Source organism: Pinus tabuliformis, chromosome 8, assembly GCF_031772625.1.
Source record: "Pinus tabuliformis cultivar Carrire ecotype Pingquan chromosome 8, CPIR1, whole genome shotgun sequence".
In the NCBI taxonomy this organism is placed as follows: Eukaryota; Viridiplantae; Streptophyta; class Pinopsida; order Pinales; family Pinaceae; genus Pinus; species Pinus tabuliformis.
In genome coordinates this window covers 523,438,720-523,460,533 of record NC_142294.1, presented here as the reverse complement: position 1 = coordinate 523,460,533, position 21,814 = coordinate 523,438,720, and the positions used below count along the sequence as shown (strand labels likewise).

The following is a 21,814-nucleotide window of genomic DNA, read 5'->3' as shown; positions in this document are numbered from 1 at the left end:
GGAGTCTCATGTTTGCAAACTGAAGAAGGCTTTGTACTCAAGCAGGCACCTCGGGCTTGGTATTCTCAGATTGATGGATACCTGATGAGTCTTGGTTTCACCAAGAGTGATGTCGATCCCAATATTTACTACAAGGTTGTTAAAGGTGAGCTTGTGATCTTGTTGTTATATGTTGATGACTTTTTTTGACAGGAGCAGAAAATCTCATTGATCAATGTAAGAGGGAGTTGACCTCTGAGTTCGAGATGAAGGATCTAGGTTTGATGCATTACTTCTTGGGATTAGAAGTGTGGCAGAAGCTAGGTGAGATCTTCCTTGGTCAAGGGAAGTATATTATTACGATCCTTCAAAGATTTGGGATGATGGACTGCAAGTCCATGGCCACTCCCATGGTGACCAATCTGAAGAAGTTGAGAGGCTCTGACTTAGATTTGGTGGATCCCTCTATGTATCGACAGTTGATCAGATCCTTGATGTATCTGGTTAATACCAGACCTGATATTTTCTTTGCAGTGAACACTCTGAGCCAGTTCATGGTGGAACCTAGGCATGTACATTGGATTGCAACAAAGCATGTGTTGAGATATTTGCGTGGTACAATCAGTTATGGATTGAGATATGTCTCAAATGGTGAAATACAGTTGCAGGGATACACATATTCTGATTGGGCAAGAAGTCTCAAAGATTGGAAGAGCACATCAACATGTTGCTTCAGTTTGGGTTCTGCTATGATATCCTGGATCAACAGGAAGTAGACATAAGTCACTCTCGGCACTGTTGAGGCTAAGTATTGCAGCTAGTTTGGCATGTTGTGAAGTAGTGTGGCTTCAAAAGCTACTCGCGAGATTGTTTGATCAAGTGTTGGAAACGACCGTGATACATTGTGACAATCAAAGTTGTGTGAAGCTTTCAAAAAATCCAGTTTTCCATGACAAGTTGAAGCACATTGAGATCAAGTACCACTACATCTGAGACATGGTACAGAAGGGAGCAATGAGGCTCCAAGCCTCCAATACATTTCTACGAACGAGCAGCTTGTTGACATTCTCACAAAGCCTTTGTCTCGGATGAAGTTTGTATACTTCAAGGACAAGCTTGAAGTGGTCGAGAATGCCTCCCTCATTGAGGAGTGTTGATGTTGTAGCATTAGCACAGACATTCTCCGTAGGTCGAAGGTATTGACCAAGTGCCATGTAATGTGGTTAGGGAGAATGGTTCAAATAGCATCAAAGCCCAAAGTGCTCCCCTGATCAGAAGGTTCTGACCATATTGCAAAGGGTTACTTGGCTAGTGGGTAGAGTGAGTGCCTCAAAGCATTGGGCAAGTATTTTTACCATTCAAGTGTTATGTGATGGCATGGGGGATTGGTAAATGGGCCCAAGGTTTCACCATTGATCAAGGAAAATCAACCTAGTTCCAAGTGATGACTTGGTTAGTTGGTGACCCAAGACTAGTTTTGTTTTTCCCTTTGTAAGGAGGTACCTGACCATATCACCAAAGGGTATTTGGCTAATGGATGACTAAATCCATTGTATGATGTTGATACAAGATGCATTCCACATGGTTCTTGAATGGAACATGAACTGGATGGATACATTGATATAGCGGGCTCATTCAATCTTTTCTTGGGATGGAGAAATTTTTCACCTAAGTGGACATCCTGAGGAAGTCAAGGTGAATACCTCCCTAGCTAAGAGGGAGTGCTAATTTTTGACTAGCTGTGGAGGTATTCACCAGCTACACCAAGTTAAAAGAACAAAAAACAAAAAAAAAATTAAAAGAGGCAATTTAATTTAATTTGCAAAGAGACATGTCTTTTGGGCACCCTAAAATGATAAATCACTATAAAAAGACACTTAAACTTCTCATTTTCATACACACTCATCACTCACTCATTACGCACATTTTTCTCTCTCTCACAAATGTCGGTTACAGGATGCTTTCCACATGGTTCTTGAATGGAACATGAACTGGACGGATACATTGATATAGCAGACTCATTCAATCTTTTCTTGGGATGGAGAAATTTTTCAGCTAAGTGGACATCCTGAGGAAGTCAAGGTGAATACCTCCCTAGCTAAGAGGGAGTGTTGATTTTTTACTAGCGATAAAAATATATATATATATATATATATAATTTAATTTGCAAAGAGACGTGCATTTTGGGCACCCTAAAAAGATAAATCACTATAAATATTAAAAAGACACTTAAACTTCTCATTTTCATACATGCTCATCACTCACTCATTACACACATTTTTCTCTCTCACACATGTGGGAAGTGATCCAAGGAAGAGGCCGAAGTTTCTAAGGAGTCAAATTTCTGAGACAGTAAATGTTTGACCAATTGAATTTTCTGAGTGTAATTACTTATTAATACTCTAGAGTGCGTTAAAGTGTATATATATATATCATTGGAAGTGATTATCAGTTGCAGCAAATTGTGCTTGTCTAATTGGCACTAAAAAATCAACAGTTTAGAGAAAATGAACATAAAGAAAATGATTGGCAGCCATCAAACCACAATGAGGAACAGTCATCTTGCATTATACTTTATATCATATCATACAATTCAATTGTGTGTTCTTTCTTTTTACAGTTAGCATGGTAATGATAAACTTAATTATGAAGACTGCCAAAAGCACAGAGACTACTATATCTCATTAATGCCCAGTTCTTTGTTCACCAAATCTTGTTGATAAATAATAAAAGACTGAAAGTGTGAGATGTCTCCTCTGTGTGCAGAAAAAATGAGCTAAGAATAAAGTTGAACCAAATGACATTCTCCCGTTGAAAATAAACAATGCCCTTCCAGTATGGAAACATCCAAAATTTGTATAATAATAACCTTATGGCTTCTTTTTGTGTAGGCTAAGCAAGTAAAACAAGATCACTTGCAGCGCTCCACTATGTCCCTGTTGCAGTGTATCAGTTTTCTCCATTCACTTTTCCTTGGTCGTGTATATGCATCTGAATGCAAAAAGAATGCAACAATCACTCATTCATCCCTTCTAGGTATAACTTATGCAGAATAAATTTTAAATATGAATAAAGAAGCAATAGCAGCAAGAAATTCCTTGACCAGCCTAAGGATTGCATTTATTGTTAGCATTTGTTCCATAACCATTTCAATTGTCTATAGCATCTTGTCTGATACAATGATACTCTTTGAAAAATAGCTGATGTTTGGAGAAAATAAACATAGAGAAAATGCTTGGCAGCCATTAATCCACAATGACGAACAGTCATCTGGCATTATATCATCATATAATTCAATTGTGTGTTCTTTCTTTCTTACAGTTAACTTGGCAATGATAAACCTTTCTTTCTTACAGTTAACTTAGTAATGATAAACAAAGTATGAAGACTGCCAAAAGAACATAGCCAACTGTATCTTATTAATGCCCTGTTCATTGTTCACCGAATCTTGTTAGTAATTAATAAAAAGACTGAAAGTGCAAGATGTCTCCTCAGTGTGCAGAAAAAATGAGCTAGGTATAAAGCTGAACCACATGATAATGTCCTGTTGAAAATAAGCTACGCATGTCCAGTCTTGAAATTTTATGCTTTATTTTGCTCATCTTCAAACATAGATACAAACCAGAAAATGTATACAATGCAAACAAATGATCACAATAGTTTCAATATGGAAACACCCAAAATTTGTTTAATAATAACCCTGTGGCTTTTTTCCATGCAGGCTAAGCAAGCAACACAAGATCACTTGCAGGGTTCCAGTAAGACACCACAAAGATGGACCATACTTCATGGAATGCAAATTCAGCAGCCCAAGATCTGATACAAACCAACAAATAAAACCGGCAATGTAAATAAAATTACCTGTTTAATATTGAAAAATTGCGACTCAAATTGAGCCTTTCAGGTACTAAGGCTGAAATTCAAGGTTGGAGAATAGGAATAAGCCTCTCGTGCAAACTCTAACAAAACAAGAAACGCTTTACCGTAACTGATGATTTCAATGATGAGAAATGCCTAACCCAAACTATGACAACAAAATATGCACTCCCTGAGATTCTTCCAAGCTGTCCAATGAACCGCCTAATAAGTCATGACTATACAACTTTAACAAACATCTTACTAAAAATGAGCTATCATGCAAAATATTGAAAATCATCTATCAAGCATATAGATGTAAAATTGCTCTGAAAGTGATCAAAATTGCTGAATAGAGGTCTCACTATGAAATGAGTAAAATATAAAGAAGAACATGCGTCAAGCACATATACTTTAGGCCAAAAGCCATCAAAGTATAAATTACAGTGAATGATTAAAAGAGAAGCAAGTCCGTACCCCTAAATGAGATAGGTTTCAGAGTGTAGGCAAGCAGCTAACTCACAAATATTAAAGCTACATCCTTTCTAACTTTTAGAGAAACACCAAAAAAGGAGAGAGAAGAAGACTCCCAAGATTATTATAAGCAAGATTGTCCTGATATAACCTAACAGGCCAGTTGAGAATGAAAGGTGAAATTTAATCATCATAAAATGAGCAAAGGTTATCTGTGTCATGTTGTCACTCAAATTGTACAAGCAAGATGCAACAACGATCAAGTCGGGGGTTGTCACTCTGATCCTCGACCTCTCTGTTTTAACTGTCTCTCAAAAGTAGGCTATGAGGAGTAGTCCCTACGAAATGTGAAAATGACAAGACCTGTTGGCAACAGACCAGCCCGGGAGGCACAACTAAATGGCCAAGCAACTTGGTTAATTTACCAAGTTTAATGATTAGATTGGATTATCTTGAAAGACAAATGCCTTAATGGGGTCAATTACTTGCTTTACGTTAATTATATACCAAGCCACCAGATGAACAGTTGTTGCCTTAGGATGCTTCACTATCCTATATGAAATGCAGTACCTAAAAACTAAGTGAAATGCAAGATCTTGGTTTATTTTAGATTAGATGCCTAACTAGGTGAATCATTTCCCTTAGCTATTTTGAAACTAGTCTCTAGAGTAGGTTGTGGAGAGAAGCCTAGGGAAAGATAGCAATGGCTATATTAATGATACCTACTATGGAAATCTAACCAACAAATGCCTTTAACACTGCACAGATTGTGGCTCTGACGACTACAAGGTCACCGTGTTAACCACTAAAGAGGTTCTAGACTTCACAAGCTAGATGAGAAAGGTGGTCCTAGAGTCTTTCAACCAAGCTTATGCTTGGAGGTAAATTAATTAAATGCAAGGCTAATCCTAGGATGCAAATGCAAGATGAGAGATTACTTTTAGTGAGATTTGTTAAATGTCTTAAGCACTTAGAGACAAATTACAATAATATTCAACTTAGAACAATGAAGTACTTAATCAATGTGTAATGACAATCTTCACTAAAAGAGGAAATGCTCAATGAAACAAGATAGAAGGCACCAAGGATACCAATAGACAATTGCTCATGAAATAAACAAATTCAATGCTTCTCTCAACAATGCTAGAATTTCAATCATCAATAGAGTGCCAATGTGTCAATTAGATACACAAGAGAGAGAGAGAGGGAAATTCTTTTAGATTGCGACAAGAGTACTCTTATCACGAATATGATTATCAATTAAGTGCTTTTAAGAGTGACTTGATTATCAACAATGGAAGCTCACTTGCAATACACAATATTAGTTACACTTGTCACAAAAGAAAGATTTCCACAAGGAATGCTTATTCAACGAGAAACAATGTAACCCATTATCCAATTATCCAATTCCTTAGCAAAGAGATAGTAATGACAATTATAGATATTTCAATGGGAGAAAGAGAGCATTCATCCACAATGTTATTTCTTAGAGCAATTTAGCCAATAGCCACCAATTCAATTAGCCTTTTAGAGTACTTAAAAGGGAGCCACAACACATATGCCAATTATGTTCTTGAAGCAAGAATGCCAAATCAATGAAGAGCACTTGTATGCAAATTGCAAAGATGCCAAAAGATGAATGCAAAATGCTGATGCAAAAAATGACAAGACACTAATGAACTTTTGACCAAATTCCAAGCCCAAATCACTTCAACAGTGAATGCTCATGAATTAGATGTGTTCCTTGGTTACTTTTGGATCCTCTAATGCAATTTATTACTGTTGTAACCTTATATTCAGAGGTCTACAAATTTATATCAGACTTGCAAATTTATACACCAGCACTTAAGATGATGCACGATGTCAAGAATGAGCAAGAAAATCAAAGCAAGAGACCTTCCAATGACTGCCAATTAGTTTTATCAGACTTTTAACATTCAGATTAGACCTTAAAAGAGCATATATCAGACCTATATTAACTTAGGAAATCAGTGACATCCTCCGAAAAGCCAACAAGGTGCCAAACAACCAATGCCAAATGAGCTCCAATGATTAGTTAATGAAACTAAGTGATTGTTTAATGATTTTTGCCGCTTTTAATGTCTTTTTATGAGTGTTATGGGACTGAATGAATGATTGTATCAAAACAGAGAAGAAATTGAGGATAGAAGAGTAAACCAAGTGGCCAAAGGGCCTAGTTGAGGGCTAGAAGGCTTGGTGATGACTTCCACTTCCTGTTACTTGAGTGTTGAGCTTGGAGGGTAGTTGGAGAACAGATCTTGCCTTCCTAGGCCTAAATCTACCTCAAAACTCCAATGATCTTTGGCTACATAGCTTCACAGAAATTTGATCTTTTGAGAAATCACCTACACAAATGAATCAAAATAATTCCCAAGACCCCAATATGTACAAAAAAAATTCAAAAGCCCTAGTGCTACAAAATAAACAAGGGTTGAAAAAGAATTTTACAAAATATGTACAAATGTACAATATTTACAAAATACAATTATTAGCTCTCGTTAGCAAATAAATTCGTTGTAATCCAAGATCAAATAAAAGAATTTGAGATTTTTTAATAAATTGCATGGATGAATAATTTCAAAAGATAGACCAGCCAAAACCCCTCTGCAAAATAATTCACCATAACGAAAGCTTAGAGCCCAAACAAAGTCAGCTCTTCCCCATAGTCTGTGAACTTGGAGCCCAAGGGCTAACGTACCTGTAAATATCTATAAATTCTCAAGATAAACTGTTAATTTATATAGTAAATCAAATCACCTAAGGTAACTCGTACCAATAGAATGTTCTTATCACCAACAAATGAAATAAAGGTTAAAAATTTAGCATAATATAGGATAGACACATAGCTAACACATACCACAGATCAGCAAATAGAAGAACACCATGAAATGAAACCCAAAGTCTTTCTATTATGAAAGAAATGTTCTCAACAGCGCAGTAGCTCAGTAGCAACACTACAAAAGTACCTCATCCAAAGATGGGAAATAGAAGCTAAATGGATTCCTTGTATAGAGAAAACCCCTCCAAGTGGAAAATAACAGCTAGTTAGCTTGATACTCGTCAAAATAATCTCGACAGTCGAAAATAACTTGACCATCTTTTAATGTCCACCGTCGAATTTTTTTTTTGAGGAAAAATTCGAATCTCTTAAAAACCATTTTTTATTTATCCAAAAATTAATATTTTGGATTAATTTCCAAAAAAAATTGACTTCGACTTAACCACCAAGGTCCAAGGGCTCAAATTTTCTTAAAATATCCATTTTTCCCTTGGTGGAGGACCTCCAAAAATTGACTTCTTTTTGAACCACAAATTTTTTGATTATTTTCCACTTGGAGAGAAATTAATTTCTCTATAATTATTTTTTGACTCAAAATTAATTTTTTTTCTGGCTTAAATTTTTATTTAATTTAGCCAAAAAAATAATTAATTGACTATAGAGGGGATTAATAATTTTTTCCAACCTCAAATATTTTAGCCATGGTTTCTTATTGTGAGGGACCATGCACCAAAATACATTTTACATCAAAACAATTACAAATTCAACCCTTGAAAGGGGAAAACACCTTTAGACATAGACTCTCAAAAGTACAGTGTTCCACAAGGTCACGCTTCCTCACTCCCCCACGTTCCTGGGACAGGGAAACTCCTAGGGAAACTTTTCCCCACGTCCCCTTTTTTGGGGAATCTCGGGGAAACTTTGGGGGGACTTTTTTCTAGCGACAAAAAGCGTCCCCCCACATCCCCCCAATATTATTTGCTAATAACAATTATAAACATAAAAATTTAAAAAATTACAAATTTTAACATAACTAAAAAAAACGAAAAATAAAAACTAAAAGGATAAATTAAAACTTTAAAACTTAAGCATTCACATCTCTCATTCATTTCTCATTAACCCTATGATTTTACCTTGTCGCTTGACATTTTCCTTCTGCTGCCGCTCAACATTTTACCTTGCTGCCTGAGATTTTCCTACTGTAGCCGCTCAACATTTTCCATCACAGGGGGGCCTGAGACATTTGGAGTTGCAATTTTCATTTGTGACTTGGAGCTGCTGGATTGGAGCTATGATTTATTATTTAGTACTTTTTGAGAAATTTACTAGTATTTCATTGCTTTCTATGTTTACTTTTAGTTTAGTATTCTATGGCTATTTTAGACTTTAGCATAATGTCATTGCCATACGATGAATTTAATTTTCAATGTGCATTGTATAATTTCAATTTTCAAATGATTAATTTAATTTAGATGTACATTGCATAATATTAATGCCCATTGCCAAATGATGAATTTAGATGGAACATTGCATAATGTCAAATGATGGATTCAATTTAGTAATTTACTTTTAGATTTACAATTTTACATTGATGATTGCAAAAATGTCAAATGATAATTTTGATTCATAATAGTCTACTACCAAATGATAATCTTGATTCATAATAGTCTAATACCAAATGATAATCATATTTAGATGTACATTTCATAATTATTAAGATTTATTATTTACTAACTTAGTTATTGACATATTGTTGGGATTTTATTTTTTATTTTTATATATTAAATTTTTAATAATTTTATAATTTTTATGAATTTGACGTCCCCCATTTCCCCGAAATTTCCCTAAATTTTGGGGTTGCTTATATACATCCCCCTTGTGCATATCCCAGCTTTTGCGTTTCCCTGTCTCAAAAACTCGGTGGAACAATGCAAAAATATTACCCAATTCTGCGACACAATATGATCTAGTATGAAACCAAGTGTGTTTATAATAAAATAATTTAGCCATGGTGTCTGATTACAAGGGACCATGCACTAAAATTATTCCTAAACACACTTTTACAATAAACTTGATAAACACTAGGACTCACCTAAGACCTTGTCAACGAATTCCACCCTAGCTTTGGGGTTTAAGCTGGAAGAAAAACTCTGTCGATTAGGCGTGTTTACAAACACACATAATTCGGGGAGGTTAAAAAACTTCCTAGGATGAAATCCTTTGCCAAAATAAGAGGCTTAGCTAGGTGTTGTTACATAATTAAATGGTCATACTAGCATCATTTACAATAAAACTTGCAGAAATTGAGTTTACAACAATATAATCATGCTAATTGATGACTTTTGATCTTTGAAAAATTTTGTATATTGCTTCCTCGAACAATTGACAAAATTGTGGATAATATGTCGTACACTACAAGACCATTGTTGCAGCTATTAGGGGCCCACAAACACCGTTCACGTGCTAGACAAACATGGAAGCATCTCAGAACATTTCAACCAGCCATATTATAAAAGAAACAGAGTAAATTAAATCAAGCAATATACGAGGTAAATCAAATTAAGCAATGTACGAGGTAAATCAAACTTTAGAATACATCACATTGAGAGTAAATAGGCTTCCAGCGAGCATTGCTTACTAGAAATTAGAAAACGAAATAACAAATTGGCAAGACCAATTTCAAAATAGATTCATGTGATAAAGCATTTGCTACATCTCCAAAACATGACAAAGATATAATGTTCTAACAAATTATGGAAAGTACACCAAAAAAGGAGTAGCCTACACATTTATAAAAATGTTGAATTAGAATGATATCAATAAATATACATCTGAAAAAGAGGAAGAAAAGACAAAAGAGGAAAATGATGTAAGCGACTAATATAATCATGCAAACCTTAAAGGTAAGATGCAACTTTGGGCAAATAAGTGTTGGCCCTTCCCTTCAAAGTCAACATTTTGACTAAAATTACTAAAATGTCATATGTTGATCTAGATTGGATCATTATATTATTTTTCATCCATCTTGATGCTTTGAGAGTGGAAAAACTGGAGGAATCAGATCAAGGGATCATTTTTACTAATGGGTCCCAATTTGGTGAATTGAAGTTTGAAAGTAGTTTGAGGCATCAAACAACATTTTTTGGGTGGGTAAATTTTTTTCCACTTACGCGACACACCCTCTAGTGTTATTCTACACAAAGATACCTTTCCAAAGTGCAAGAATCATCTCAATCAAAGTTTGTATGCAAAAGTTATGCCACCCGGAAGTTGACCTTCATGTTCTGACCACCATGATTCGAAAGGATGCCACAGTAACCCCCATTATTCATGGAAAAGGAACTAGCCATGCGATCATGAAGAAAAAGACTATAGAAGAGTTGATATTGTAACTCTAGTTAAGTGTTGAAGGAGTCGAACTTAACCACTAGGAGGATATTGAGTTGTGTTATAACCGAGCCACTAGAGGAAAAGGGGTCCCGTTATGTTCGAGTGCATTTTGTCCCATAAATGAGCTGAGTAACCGAGAGTGGATATGGAGAGAGCAAACAGAGAGGGTTTGTGCGTTGTAGTAGCCCATGGGCCACAGGTCTCACTTCTTTGTACTTGCATCCATTTCCATTCAAAAAAAGAGAGAGCAAAGTAGCCTCACCTCTGAGCTGGGTTTTCTACCAAAAGGATTTCCCATGTCATATCTTGTGTTACTATGGTTGAGTGATTGTATTTTCTACATATTCTATGTTACATGAATAAAAACAGTAATTAATAAATCCAAAAGTCTAATGAAAATAACCCTCAGTATAGATTTCGGATTTTCAATATAAATTTCTCAAATATGTTAAAACGAACTGTCCAGTGGAATATCTACGACAGTTTATAGATAATATATATATATATATATATATATATATATATATATATATTTCTTTCAATTTATGTCCATCTATCTATTTGTATATACGTAACAGTGAAACTTTGAAAGGATTTCTAGTCAGCCTAGGAAAGGTTTCCAGTCTCAAAAATTGCATGGGACACTAGAAACCACTATAGGCTGTGAAAATTTCAACTATTGCAGCAACAAGAAATTATTCTTCTAACTGTAAATTAATTAACAGTTTATTTGCCCACACAAACAACGAATAATTCACAACTACGATTTTCACCAAATTAAATTTTTCGGAAGATAAACTGGAATCTGAGAAAATACTGGCACACACACACACAAAATTTGATACGGTTGTTTTCGCACAAAAGTCCTCGGAAAAACCCAACTTGGGAAAATCAATGCAGCAGCTGATGGTTTTTATTATTAAGCAGCAATGAGAAATTATGAGTACAACTGGATGCTCAAATTTGGAAATCCTTCAGAGAAAAATACTGGCAAAAAACTAGTGAGAAATTTTCCTCACCCCACAAGCAATCTAAGCTCTGACTGCTAGCTCCAAGTGAGTTGTCCAAACAACTTCTACGCAGGACTGCGTCACCCTAGCACAATTCCTTCCACGCTCTGCTTGAAACAGTTGCTCCTCAAGTTGCTGACTAAGAAACTATCTCTCTGACACTTTGGAAAATATTTCCGGCCTCTAGAACTAAAACTCAGCTTCTCTCCAGCAAAATCAAATTACCTCTAGAGACTTCTACGCAACCCCTATACCAGCCTCTCTGTGGCTATTTCAGCCTCTCTACAAGCTACTCTCCGGAACTAGAATCTCTTCCTCTAGACTCATTGTCTCTACCCCTCTATCTCTACTTCCTTCCTCTGGCTCAAACTCTTCTCGAAACTACGAATGCTCTCTGGAAAATCAAACTACCCAAGGAAATCGATCTCAAGTGTGTTCTCCATCTACCCATCGACCTCCTCTTATAATCTCTAGTTGGGACTCCAACAGCCAAGATTAAAACTTAATCAAGGGCTAAGATTATTTCCTAGTCGATCCGTGTAAGTTTTTGGACGATTCATACCTTTCCCAATTAATATTGATTAATTAACCTTTTTTCCTAAGTTTAGACTTAGGATATATTTAAAAATAGGCTAATAATCCAATTGAAACATTTCTAGGAGGAATATCTAGAAATGATTTTTGGGTTATGGCGAACTCTTGTGTTTTAGCCTCTCCGCAAAGTTTCAAGACTAGAACACCTTCGATGCTACAAACTAACACTGAAGGTGTTCTAGTGATACACAAATGCTACAACACCCTATCTCTGTATCACCCCTTGTACGTTGTTGATGTATGGCCACTGTGACTGTTTGCCCCTGCCCACCGACCACTGTGCAACTCTGATGTTGCATCTGTACTCTTGTTGACACTGCTATATTGTTGCCACCTCTGCATCTGCACTGCAATTCCCTCTCATTTGTTGTTGTTGCAATTCAGAAGCATCTGAAATACTGAATCAACTATGTCTTTGTGCTACATCTATCTCCTGAGCATCTAACTACTACTAGCTTATGTATTGTCCACTGAAGAATTTGTGTTGTTGCTAACTTTGCACTGAGCCACCTGCTTTGTTGTCAACACTGCGTTTGCGCTCCTCAGCATCTTACTGCAACTAGTCTGCAACTGTCACTCAGGAATCTCACTGCATCAATTGACATTGATCCATCTTGCGACTGAATACAAAGGACCCCTGTAGCAAGGTAATGAACCATGAGGACACCTCAATGGACCTTGCCCAAACCTCTATGTTGCTCTGGGACTAGAACTCCATATCGCCCCACCTCACTCTTGGAGGTATAGCTGCACACATGGCAAAATCTTCCTCTAGCCTAGAGGACAAATTGTCTAACTCTGCAGACACTACCGCCTAGTCCTGCTTCTCCTACTTGTCCTTCTTCCTGAGAGGACACTGAGTACTGTAGTGGTAAAACTCACCACACCTGAAGCACTTGACCTTAGATAGGTCCTTCTTCTTCTTATCCCCCTTGTCCCTGACTGGTACCCTTTGATGCAAGGGCTAAATTCTCCTCTTCCTTCTCACCCTTCAAGCCCTTGTTGCTGCTTCCGCTAATGGTGCTCTTTACTAGAGCTTGCCTCATCTCCTGTTGTTGTAGATCTGACCACATCCTATCCCATCTAGGCAATGTGTCTCAGCCCAAGATACTTTGGACAAAGACTTGCCACTCCTCTGAGACATTGTTCAGTGCCAACTGTACAAGCTGTCGGTTGAGGCGCCTCCCCAATGGTTGCACACTGATCACGGACTTCCTAAATCCTGGTGAGGAAGGGATCTATGCCTTCGCCCTTTTGCATCCTAATGCTTCTCAGCTTCTCTTGCAGGAACATCTTTTGTTGCTCAGAAGTATTCTGATATCGTTGATCGAGAGCATCCCACATCTCCTTGACATTGCTTTTGCTAGATATATGGGAGACTATATGGTCTCGAAATCCATTCAGGATCATATGCTTCGCCTTCGCCATCTCTTTCCTGTACTCCTTCAGTTGATCTGTACCCTGAGGTACTGCCACAACATTTTCTACATAGGCCTTCAGACCAAATTCATCTAACAGGAAGGTCATCCTAGCATTCCAGATGACAAAGTTGGAGACTCCCTCCAACCTATCCTGATCTCTAAGCCTACTTGTGGCCATCTCTGAACCTGAACTGGACACTCCCTCTTTCCCCCGGCTTGGCTATTGAATCTATTATTCACACTCCCTTCTGGAGTGAGAAAAATTGCCTGCAACCGCTGTCATCTGCAACTAACAAATTTAAAAATAAAAAATAAAAATAAATAAATAAATCGAATTTCTAGAATAGAAACCCTCTAACATAAATCCTCTTCGTGTGTGCCTTTCTCTTCCAGTTGGCATTGATTCTGCTACTACAAAACCCTTTTGTGTCCAAACACGGAATCTACCTAGCAAAAACACTAGATTGTTGCTCCCTCTGCCTGTTGGAATCACTCATTCCGACAAGTCGAATTTTTTTGCCTACCTACACTGAAAAATTGAATTGCTCAAGTAATTCACACTCCCTGTCTAAGGCTCTGTGCAGCACCCTAGAAACTCGTCCTGTTGCTCCCTTTGAATAGCGAATTTCTACCTCCGCTTCTGAGCTTCCCTGTCTGATCAAAATCGCTCTAATACCATGTGAATTTCAACTATTGCAGTAATTGGAAATTATTCTTATAACTGTAAATTAATTAGCAATTAAAAGTTTATTTGCCCACACAAACAACGAATAATTCATAACTGTAATTTTCACCAAATTAAATTATGCGGAAGATAAACTAGAATCTGAGAAAATATTGGTACATACACACACAAAATTTGGCATAGTTATTTTTGGACAAAAGTCCCCGGAAAAACCCAACTTGGGGAAACCAGTGCAACAACTGAGGGTTTTTATTATTAAGCAACAATGAGAAATTTTGAGTACAACTAGAATTTAAAATCTGGAAATCCTACAGAGAAAAATATTGGCAAAAATCTAGTGAGGAATTTTCCTCACCCCACAAGCAATCTGGGCTCTGTTTGCCAACTCCAAGTGAGTTGTCCAAACAGCTTCTACACAGGCTTGCATCACCCTAATGCAATCTCTTCCATGCTATGCCTGAAACAGTTGCTCGTAAAGCCATCTTGTCTGCTGCTGACTTACACACTGTCTCTTTGGCAATCTGGAAAATATTTTTGACCTCTAGAACTAAAACTCTAGTAGCTATTTCTACCTCTGTAACTATTTCTACCTCTCTGCAAGCTACTATTTGGAACTGAAATCTTGTCCTCCGAACTCACTATCCCTACCCCTATCTATCTCTACTTCCTTTCTCTGTCTCAAACTCTTCCAACAACTGCTACTGCTCTCTAGAAAATCGAACTACCCAAGGAAATCGATTTCAAGTGTGTATTCTCCATCTATCCATCAACGTCCTCTTATAATCTCCAGTTGGGACTCCAACGGCTAAGATTAAAACTTAATCAAGGGCTAAAATGATTTCCTAGTCGATCCAAGTGAGTTTCTAGATGATTCACGCCTTTCTCAATTAATACTGATTAATTAACCCATTTTCCCAAGTTTAGACTTCGGAAATATTTTAAAATAGGCTAATAATCTAATTGAGACATTTCTAGGTGGAATTTCCATAAAGGATTTATGGGTTATGGAAAACTCATGTTTTAGCCTCTCCACAAAGTTTTAAGACTAGCACATCTCTGATGCTACAAAAACTAACATAGATACATTCTTGGCAGTCTTGGAAGTGTTGAAGAATCTAGGGCAGCTTGAATTAATGAGATTCTTCTTATCATGATAAGTGTTTGTGAGGCATCTAGTCTTTAGATCATTAGCACAATATTTTGCTTATTATCATTAGTGTGTGTATTCCTTACTTCAACAAATAGTTATCAAAGCAAAGAGACAAGAACACAAGATATGGCATTCTGCTAGGGCCAAAACCTCTCCCTCTTAGAGAGGAAAACCCACACAAAATTCTTCTTATAGAGATTCTTATTGACGAACACCAAGACCACAACCCTTGACTTCTTGAGCCACTCCAAGACCAAGACACCAATCCTCTTTACTGCTGAGATCATCACCATCACTGTTGCTTCACCGAGGTCATCTTTGAGATCATCATAGCTACACCATCATCAAGATCATTACTATGCATTAACTGAGTTTATCACTATACATTTACTGAGATCATCACTACATATTTACTGAGATCATTTCTGCATTTTGTAATTATGTTTTTCATCGAGATCATGGCTTCATCAATACGCGTTGTGAGATCTGATTATCCCAATTGCACCAAGATGTGTTCACTGAGATTTCATTATGACTGTATTCGGTTATGATGAGACAGAGTATGTCTTTGTTTCTTCTTATCTGAAACTTTGACTGAGATGTTATGTAGACTTTCTTTGTTTACACGAATGCTGCAAATGTATCTTTCTATCACAGGTCTGCCAAGACTATCATTGAGACAGAGATACTGAGATAGCGTATCTCTCCACCTTTGAGAATGCCGAGAACACTTGACTCTCCATCCATGAGTATGCCGAGAACACTTGTCCAAGTGACTGCGTTGAATATGTGTTAAAATTGGCAACTAGGGCCAAACTCTATGTGGATCATCTTATTTATGGCAGCTGATATTTTTCTTGGATTCTTCTCATTGAGAGGTGTAGGATTGATCTAAAGATCATCCAATTCCGATAAGTATTCATGGAGATATGAATTTATTTGTGTTATGGGACAATTCGTCAAGGTCGGCCAACAACCAAATAACCCCCACTTGTGCTCAACGTTTTAGTATAAAAGGAGGTGGCTTGATATTCATTTAGACACACTTCACTCTTGATTTCTCTCCACTTGTTTTGGGTTTTAGTGGCAAGAGAAATCTAAGAGGATGAAGCCCTAAACACAAGTCTAGAAGGAGACCCTACACGCAGCAAAAGAAGCATGCCCTAGATCTGAATGTTGCCATGAGAAGGAAGAGTTTTGGATGTTCCCTAACCGCAGTCAAGAAAGGGTATCTACGCTACCCTAATGTAAAGAAGCTCTACGCTAAAGAAGATACCCTAACCCTTAGACGCAACTATGGAGAAGAAGACCTAAAACGCAGTCATGAAGATGACAAGTATGCCCTAGCTGTGCCTTAAACCTATACTCTACGTTGTTATGGAGGACAGCCATTAGACGCAGCAAAGAGGAATTGAAGACAACGTGTTAAGGTCACTTAAAGACAGCGTGGAGAGCCTCATTAGAGGCCGAGTTGTTGTGGGAATGCGGATTAGTTTGAGGGTTATTTGAAGGTGCAAACACGCCCGAGAACAGGGTTGTCTCAAGGATCATAGAGCTGGAGGTTAGGCCGAGTTGAGGAGGCTCCTCGCGGGCCTATCTTAAAAGCTTTTCAAGAGCACCGAGATGTTGGAGTAAAGGCAGTTAGGGCACTTCTATTGAGCCACAGAAGAGAGGCTACTACTGCATGGGAAAAGAGGTTGCATGAGCTGTGTGTAGGGTTGTTGCTTCAACTTGGAGGCCGAGTATCCTCAAGAGCCTAATCAAAGTTGTTTGGACAGCAATCAAGGTAAGGAAATATGGTTTTGGGGTGAGTTGTAGATGACAGTTGAACTGTGATAGGCAGCAGGCCTAATCACCTCAGAACAAGGGCAGCGTGGATAGGTTTGGGGCAAATTTTGCCCAAAACAACAGCATGGTTGAAGAGAAGTCTCCCTTGCCTAGGCCACAGATTGTAAGGGTTGTTTGATGAATCTGTTAGGACTGTTGCAGCAATCGTAATGCCCAAATTAGTTCGAAGACATTGGCATTGCTATGTGCTAAGCCGCAGGCCATAGCACCATAGCAAGCAACCTTGGTGTCTTATGATGAATGTTGTAAGTAGACAGCATTGTATATGACAGTAGTATGCATAGTGCAGCTCTGCACAAAGCAGCATGATGAAAGGTATGCAGCATGATGATGTGAAGGGGCGCAACATGGTATGATGCATAGTGCAGCAGTATGAAAGATGCAGCACAGTGAGACACAGTGATGGTGTAGCTTGGTGCAGCTCAGTGATGTTGGACATGGTATGATGGTGCAGTATGGTGCAGCACAATGATAGGTGTCGCATGGTGATGGAGTCACCTTGGAGGATCAGTTGCAGCAACATGCCTTCAACTGAGTTCAATTAAGCTACCTCGTGTCATCTTCTTAGAGATGATCTCTGCTCTTACTTAGATAAGTCAATATGTTGACTTCTGATGTATATGTACTATATCTCTCTGTTGAACTATTGAAGAACATATAAGAAGAATTGATCAAGGGTTCCCCACATTGGGGTTTGTCCCTGGCTAGCGCCACATCTTGTGTCCTCTTGTCTTGGCTTGTCTTCTGCGATTTATGTTTATGTTCTATCTGCAATTTACTATTATGCTAATGTGATTGCTAATCTGGAGAAGATATTGGGTTAATTGGGAAAATTGAAAGAAATTGCTCTAAGCATAGAACCTACCTAAAATTAACATGGTACCAGAGCTAAGGTGAAGACAAAGCCCAAGCAAGAGTGAAAGAGCAAACACTGAACACAAATGGACAGGACAAAAGGCTCAATGGATTCCTCATCCCTCTTCAAATTCACCAAGGGTGAAGTCAAAGCAAAGAATATTATCTGAGTGGTGCAGCGAAAGCATCTGATGGCCTACCTAAAGATCACTTCAATGGGGAGTCCAGATCTAAGGGTGGAAGGAAAGGCAGATGCCTTGCTTGCAATAAGTTCGACCATTATGCGAAGGAGTGTCCGAATGGTAGGGACACATCACTTGATGATGATAACAATCATTCCAGGGACATCTTCAATGATCGGAGGAATGACAAGTAATACAAGACATCAAGGAAATGGCATACTCTTCAAAGAAAAAGGAACCCCAAGTATGAAAAATAAAATGTTGTTTTTGATAAGATAAAGAAGTATTATCTTATATTGTCCCTCTCCTCCAGACTCTTTGGGAATCTAGCTTATTGATCGTAGTGCTTCAAGGCACTTCATCGGATAGAAGGGTACTCTCTCTAATTTGGTAGAGATGGAAACAATCGTGGGATTATACTTGGAGTCAATGCCACCCATCCCGGAAAGGGTGTAGGGAATGTTACCCCTTAGTTGAATGAGGGTAACTCGATTCATTTACAAGAATCTCTTTATGTATCTGATCGCGATGGAAAGGTAATTTTACTCATGGGTTCAGGATTGGCAATTTGTATCAAGTTGCAAGAAGTCCATTGGGGGCCATGTCGATTAACACATCTCTTCTATAGCACCGGAGGTTTGCTCATTATGGGGCCCTACTCGACGTGAGTCAGATGGTGACAGGGATGCCTAAATTCAAGAAGAGAATGAAGGTACATGTTCAAGATGTATCGAAGGAAAATATTACAAGGGGACCATTCCCCTCATGTAGCAAGTCCACAGGTTTGGAACAACCCGAGGGGTTTGAGATTCATGATCGAGAATCTCTTGTATGCAGGTGGAAGAAAGCCCTCTATGGCTTGAAGCAAAACACCCCGAGCTTGATATGAGAGGATTGATAGCTGTCAGATGAAGTTGAGATTCACTAGAAGTGAAGCCAATCCAAATCATTGCTTGAAGGTTGTGGATGATAGACCTGTCATACTGGCACCTTAAGAGGACGACCTCTTCCTGACAGGTGCAGACACTCTCATTTGCAAAAGTAAGAGGGAGATGGATTCTGGATTTAGAATGGTAAACTGCAAGCCCGTGACTACTTCGATGGAGCTTAACTTTCAAAATTTATGTGGTAGTGATGTCGGACCTGATTTGGAAAATGCCTCTGAGTTTCATAAACTCGTACTAGCATTGATGTTCTTAGTGAACTCTCATCCAGATATATGTCTTGCAATTAGCATGTTGAGCTCATATATGGTTGAAATCATAAACATAAGAGCACAAGAGCACAAGCCAAGTAAGCATAAACATAAGAGCACAAGAGTAAACACAAGAACACAAGAGTAATGAAATTCTATTCCAAAAACTCCCTCCTCGATCTCTTCGAGGGTATACATATTTATAGTTTCTAGATTAGGTCCCATCCAATCACTCTATCTTCCGAGATAAGATTTGGTGATTGTAGTAAAGATTTCGGATCTTTGGTATATCGACCTTACAAAGACCATTATTGTCCTTAAAGTTTTACACAGTGGAGATTCTTTATGGAGAGAACCCACTAAACACCAAAAGTAAGGATCATGATTGTCTTTAAAGTTATTACACAATGGAGATTCTTTTATGGAGAGAACCCACTAAACACTGAAAGTAAAATTTGTACAAGAGAAAAGAGAGATGCTTTTAATAATATCCTTTCGGACTACGGTCAGAGTCATATCCACTTGGAGGAGAATAATCTTCTTTTTCCAAAGAGTCTTCATGGAGGGCTGGCTGGGCCCCAGGAATAACCTGATCAAGCCAGTGAGGGGCAAATTGTCCAAGACAAGCGTAGAAAGGACTGTACATGAAATGATGATCTAGCTGATAAGCTAGAAGACAGGTATCTCCAAAAAATTCTATAGCCAAATGGAACTCATTCTGAGCAGTGAGGTTGATTGTTGTAACTCGGTGAGATAAACTAAATGCAAAGATGTTGTAAGCCAATGCCCCTTCCTGCAATTCAATTCTGAGAAGATTAATCATAGCTTTTGCAGAAAGATTCTTGATCTCAGAAGTTCTGGGAGAAAACATATAGAACAAAACTTCTAGCCAAGGGCTCCAAGACCTGTAATTGCTCATTATATCTTCACAATACATATAAACATGGATTTCCTTGTGTGTCCGAGCAAACTGGAGTATGCCATAATATTCATACCATGTGATAGCAGGGTCATAAATATAAGCAATGTGTAAATTTCCAGTATGGCCAAAATAAATATGGATATTATTTATTAAGTTCCAGTTGATGTCATATGCAAGTCTTCCATTCTGAGAATTATACCATTTGAACAAAATCATTTGTTGAACCTCAATGGGAAGTAATTTGATCTTAGTGACTAGACATTCCCAACATAATTCATGCCTGCAATCTGAACAAAGTTCAATCTGGAATCTTTGTTTCCTAGATTTAGAGCTTTCACCTGTTTCAAAAACTTTGATTTCTTGGGTAGGATTACTACCTTCTCTGGTAAGCATGTCTGCAAGGTAGTTTTCTTTACCGGATTTGTATATGATTTCAAAATCAAATCCATCAAACCATAATGCCCATCTCAAAATCCTCGAATTTCCTTGTTCTAACAGACGTTTGTTGGCAAGCATTCCTTTCATATGCTTGAGATCTGTTTTTACTGTAAAATGGACACTTTTCAAGAAAAGATGGAATCTCTTGATGCCTCTCTTAACTGCTAAAATTTCTTTGTGTGAGGAAGGATATTTTAATTCAGTATCTGAAAAATGTCCCTGATGTGTAGGCACATACTTCTTCCTTTTTATGTTGTCTTTGTAGCAATACTGCAGCCCATACATGATTAGAAGCATTTGTTTCTAAAATGAAGGGAAAATTATCTTGGGGTAATGCAAGAGGAGGAAGAGATCTGATTTTGTCCTTGATAGCTCTGACTGCTTTTGTCATGGCTTCTGTCCATATTGCATTCTGCTTGAGCCTTTGTTGTATGACCTTTGTATCTGCTGACTGTTTTGCATAGAAATTTCTGATACAGTTTACACATCCAAGAAACCATTGAGTAGTCTTGATATCTGGAAACTGGTCTGGAAATTTTAACAAATTTTGGAAAACGTGATCCTGTAACATGATCTTTCCCTGTGAAATGACAAGACCAAGATAGTTTATCTTGGTTTGGGAAATGATGAATTTGTCTGGTCCTGAGGACAATACAAAACCATGCTTATATACAACATCATAGAAAACAGCAAGATGAAGTTTATGTTCTTGGAGATCTCTACTGAAAATTAATAAATCATCTATATATACAGTAACAAAATTTAAATGTCTGAATATATCTTCCATTCTTTTCTGAAATCCAGAGGGTGCATTCTTTAAGCCAAAGGGTAGAACTGTCAAAGTTTATGTTCTTGGAGATCTCTACTGAAAACTAATAAATCATCTATATATACAATAACAAAATTTAAATGTTTGAATATATCTTCCATTCTTTTCTGAAATTCAAACGGTGCATTCTTTAAGCCAAAGGGTAGAACTGTCCACTGATATTGTCCATTTGGGACAACAAATGTCG

At 37.7% G+C, this 21,814-nt stretch overlaps 1 protein-coding gene across 1 annotated transcript in view; it reads right to left on the bottom strand.

The window, feature by feature from the left end:
- LOC149236460 (increased DNA methylation 2-like) overlaps window positions 1–21,814 on the bottom strand; it is a 68,829-nt gene that overhangs the window by 8,689 nt on the left and 38,326 nt on the right. Inside the window, 1 exon segment of the mRNA XM_089372390.1 lies at window positions 2,849–2,970. The gene's annotated coding sequence lies outside the window, so the exon portion shown is untranslated.